The sequence below is a fragment of the Octodon degus genome, unplaced genomic scaffold, assembly GCF_000260255.1.
Source record: "Octodon degus isolate 3935 unplaced genomic scaffold, OctDeg1.0 scaffold00022, whole genome shotgun sequence".
Lineage (NCBI taxonomy): Eukaryota > Metazoa > Chordata > Mammalia > Rodentia > Octodontidae > Octodon > Octodon degus.
In genome coordinates, this window is record NW_004524598.1 from 2,299,501 (window position 1) to 2,304,677 (window position 5,177).

Below are 5,177 nucleotides of genomic sequence, written 5' to 3' on the forward strand. Positions count from 1 at the left end.
AGGGCCTAGTACGAAGTCCTCAAAGTTGTTACTGAAAGAGGCTAATGGGCACAACGAATTTAGAGATGCTAATATTCTTTATCAACAGACAAGTCATTGAATATGATCTGGTGAGGAAACCAGATGCTTAGAGTAGAAATTATAATATCAAGAACTTTAGGAGACTTCTTGACCTATTGATAATTCCCTGTTTGGTGGTTCTCCTCATTTTTAACTTTTCAGATTTCAGATAGCCTAAATACTAAGTTAAGAGAGGGTTTGGGAAGAATTTTGTGGTCACAAACTACAAGAAGAGGTGTGTAAGGAAACAAAACAAAACACAGACATAAAAAGAAAGGAAAGCAAGCCAAATGCTTCTGAGTCAGTCGTGTGAAAATGAGGGCTCGACAGAATACTGATTTAGAAACCTCTGGTCTCTTCCTTCAGGGAACAATCTATTAGTGAAGGACATCTCTCTAACCTTGCCATTTGTCATATTTTCTGTTGGACCTTCACACAGCTTGCCTGTTGGGGAAGAGTCCAAACACAGTGGGCGTTCAGACCCTAATACTGCCTTGACCATAACATTAGCTAAAATTCCTGAGATATTTTTATTTGAATGAAGTGACGTGGAGAAGCACGGAAGGGCTTGGCATGCTCTCTCGTAGGACAGCTGATGCACCATCTGCTGACAATCATGACTGTGCTACCTCTATGTAACAGAGGAGTCAGCAGGGCCTGGTCCCTGTTCTGTTCAGATGATTTCAGCTGTTCTTGCTCCCTAACCAGTTTCTGCTCTTGTCAGTTTTTCAATCTTGTGTTCTTGCTTTGCATTAATTTTGTGTAATACTGCCATCCTTCCAATAATCTCTCTTTCACCTTCTATTCACCATATTATTATTTCACATATTTGCAACTATGAATTCTGCCTCATAAACTTATCAAAGAAGGAATGTGGCTGGAATAACAGGGGACGTCATGCTAGTACTGAAGATATGGAAACGATGAGTTACACTTGAAGGAGTAGAGGGATCTTTTAATGGTTCATATATAGGGCTCTCCTGACAGCTTCAGGCCCTCCTAGGCAGGGCTTTTGGAAGAGTTTTGTACCAAGAGATGCTGTAGCTAGACGTGTATTAGATTGGGTCTGTGTGGAACAGGGAACCTGGGGGCCTTGGAGGGTGTGATCTCCCTCCTGGAGTCTTCACTTCACCCCTGCTTCCTGGCTGTCATCTGTTGAGCATGTTTTCCTCCACTGTGCTCAGCCCTGCTGTCCTGTCTTAGAGATAGGGTACCACAGACTTTAATGTGAACAAACAAACAAACAAATAAACAAACAAACCAAAACAAAAATCTCCTCATTTAAATTGCTTGTGTCAGGTATTTTCAGCAACAAAGTGCCTAAGACATGTATGTTAAGGAATGTGTGACCCCAGAGTGGGTTACAGCTGCTGAATTCAAATCTTGTCTCCCCAGTTTGCTGTTCACGAATTGCCCAACACAGTTGGACTTTCTCACTTTTATTCTACATATGACAGTACTGATTTCTATACTCTTTAAGATTACTAGATCACTTGTATTAATGGTTTTTAGAAAGAGGAAAAAAACATGAGTAATTTTTGTCTTTTTTCTATCTCAAGGAGAATAAAACAAAATAATAGGTAAAACATTAGAAAGAATACAGAATTTCAGAAATTTCAGAATTTCAGAAAAAAAGATAGGGATTCAACAATGGCTGTTATATTGCGCATTGTTGTCTTCAAAGTAGTCGCTCAGATTCTCAGATATAATCATGGTCAAAATAAAAGTGGTCAAAATAAAAATTTTAAGCATTAACTGCTCCCTTCAAAAAACTAATAGAAAAAAAACTAATAGAAATTAGTATTATAATCATACTAGTTATTCTGGGTATGTACATATATGTCTTATGTAATTTTTAATAATATCCAATTATTGTCATTTTTATTTGAAATCGTTTTCAAACTGTTTTCTGAATTGTAATTATGAATGCACAAATGTGCCTGGCAGAGGAGCAGAGTATGTACTGGACAACGATTTTGACATTGAGGATTCTAACATGAACGTGAGAAATGAAGAGTCATGTGAAACACACCAATAAAGATGGACAGCTTCTATAGGTAGAGACAGAGGATGGGACACATAATGAAAATCACCTCATCATGGGCCAGCAAGATAGCTGAGTGGACTAAGCATCTACTTAGGCAGGCGCAGGGACTGGGGTTCGATCCCCGGCACCACAGGACCTGCCCCACACCTGGGCACACTGAGCCAGCCACCCAGACTGGGCATGGTGCCACACGCCTGTGATCCCAGCTCTAGGAAGGCTGAAAACAGGAGGATCACTTCGAGTCCAAACTATGCAGTGAGACTCTGTACCAAATACATTTAAAGAAGAAAAAAGAAAAGAAAAGAAAAGAAAGAAAAAGAAAATCAACTCAGCATGAGAAGTAGGCATGAAAGTCTCCACAGACATCTCATTTGGAAGAATGGCAGTTGTTGTGTGTGGCTTCTCACCCCTAGAGTCAGATGCCAGAGCAGAAAAGTATGAGCCCCAGGCAAGGGGCTGAATTTCACTGCTACCTGGCTGTTTGAAAGCCTTTCCTCCAACTGATTAAGGGAAAACCTCTGGGATCATATCAATTCTTGCCTTTCCTAAAAAAATCTTCTCATGGCTCATTCTCTGATTTGTAAATAGAATAATAGTAAGTGGAGAGATTATTGAGAAGAGAAATGTGTCTCAGGTCAGGAGCTCTGTCTTCTGGAATTTGAGAGAAGCAGAGGTTGAGAGGAATCAGTACTATGATGCAGATGGGTGTCCAGGCAGTCATGAAAATGCCTTACAGTACAGACCTGTGGTACCTCTTCAGAGATAAGCAGTCCTCAGCCATCCTGACCACAGGACAGTGGACATTAATATACTTTTAGTTGGTAAAACTCAGAAATTTTAAAGGTGTTCTCTGACAATGTTCTTTTTTTGTGTGTATTACTCAGAAGTCCTACAAAAGGAGACACTCTCATGAGGAAACTTGGACATTTCCTAGCTCCAATTTCCTGCTGCAGCTTTCATTATGTGATTTCCATATAAAAACATAATTCTAAAATCTTCTTGTAAGCTTGTTACAAGAAGATTTTAGAATTATTTTTTATTATGGCACATATGAATTATTTTGAAGTTATATTTCTTTTAAGTAACAAATTTCTGTAGTTCAAGTGAGACAAAACTCCTACTTAAGCATCAAGGCTTTACATATCTTGTACAAAGCTGTAAATTGATGGGAATGCCAAGCCAAGGAACTGGAATTTCATACAAGAGATCTCACATAAAATAACATTTAGCCCAGTGAAAAGAATATGATTTGGGGTTAAGTACTATGTTTGATAACTCTGCTTTTAGCATTATCAAGGCCGGGAACCTGTTTAAGGTTTATATAAATCAGGAAAAAGACCAAATGTGAAAAAGACCCAGAGTGACAACATAAGCTCAGTACTTCGTAACCTCTGACGCATGTAAGGGTCATGTTCATTGAGAATGAAATATGGCCCTAGAGGTGAGGAGATAAAGTGATGCATTTGAAGAAATGGTGGTTAAGTCTATGACTTAAAATCTGGGTCAGCCAACTACAAAGACTGTCAACTATTTTTATAAAGCAATTTTCAATGGAACACAGGTAAATAGTTCCTTTAAGTATTGTCAATGGCTTTGTCTTGATGGGAGAGTTGAGTACTTGCAACAGAGACCGTGTGGCCCATGCAGCCTGTACTGTCTGTTACCTAGTCCAGTATAGAGCTTATTTACAGGCTTCTGGACTAGAAGAATAAATATGGTGAATTGGGAAGAAAAAAATGAAAAGAAATCTGTAAAGACAGGAGGCTACATATAAACAATACTTCTATTTAAAGATATTTTCCTTTATATTTTTTGTATATTACTTTAACACTTACCAAGACAGAATTACTACATCATCAAAAGCATAAACTATTTCCAGAGGTGAAACCCTACCCTTTTTAAAAGTGCTATTTCCTGTGCATTAAATACATATAAGCCGGGTCAGGACATTCCATCTGCATTCAGCATTCCTAAAGAAATAGCATTTTTCTAGTTCAGGAAGGAATTTCACAAAGATAAATCTCCAGAGATTTCCTGTACCTGAAGCTTTACCTAATTAGTAATGATCTATTAGTCAAAGCCTATGGAGATAGATTTTAAAACTTAGAATACATTCAGTAGAATACATAGCAATAACATAACACTGTTAAAATACTGACAAAATGTATGAAAAGACAGGTGACAGTTCAAAATTATGCCGTATATCTTAAATTTAATTGAGAAATTGAGATTATGCACAGATTATTGGGGGTGATACTATCTCAGTTAACCTCTCTATTTAAGGATCCAGCTAAGAGCATTATCACCAACTTGCAAGATAATGCTGAAATTGCAAGGGTCATTGGGCAAGATCTCGAGCAGCTGAACAAGCTCTTTCATGCATGAGTGCTTGCTCACTCAATGACCATGTGTCTAACGCTCTCTCTTAAACTTTTCCATTATGTTCAGTGAACAAGTAGTTCAAGAGAAAGACATCTTTCTTAACACCCTAATGTATTTTTTTTCTAGGGTTTACTCATAAGAATAACATATTGGCTTTAAAATATTATAAAGTTTGCGTGCAAATATAGGTCTCCTTGCATATCTGGACAAAGTTAGTGATCCATAACCCATCTTTAAGTAGCCATTACCCTATATGAATATTACTATATTAGAAATTTGCCAAAACAGATTTAATATAAATTATTTTACAGTTTAAATGTCTCATTAAAAGATCAATAAAAAGAAACAAAATTGATGTTTAATTAAGTGATTTTTCTACTCAATTGGTTTTTTTTTTTTTTGCTTGTTTCTTTGTATTTATTTGAGACAAGGTCTCGCTGTGTAGTTCAGACTGCCCTTGTACTTACTATGTAGACCAGGCTGGCTCTTGAAAGTTGTGACAATCCTCCTCCCTTAGCCCCTGGAGTGCTGGGACTACAGGCATGTGCCTATTTTCTATTCAATTTGATTCACTCCCATTGTATGTTGAGTAGTTATTTGGCTGTCTTTACTTGAAAATTCTTTCTTTGAAAACTTATTACTTGAAAGTAAATGAGAAGATTTAGAAATAATTTGCCTATTTTATTAA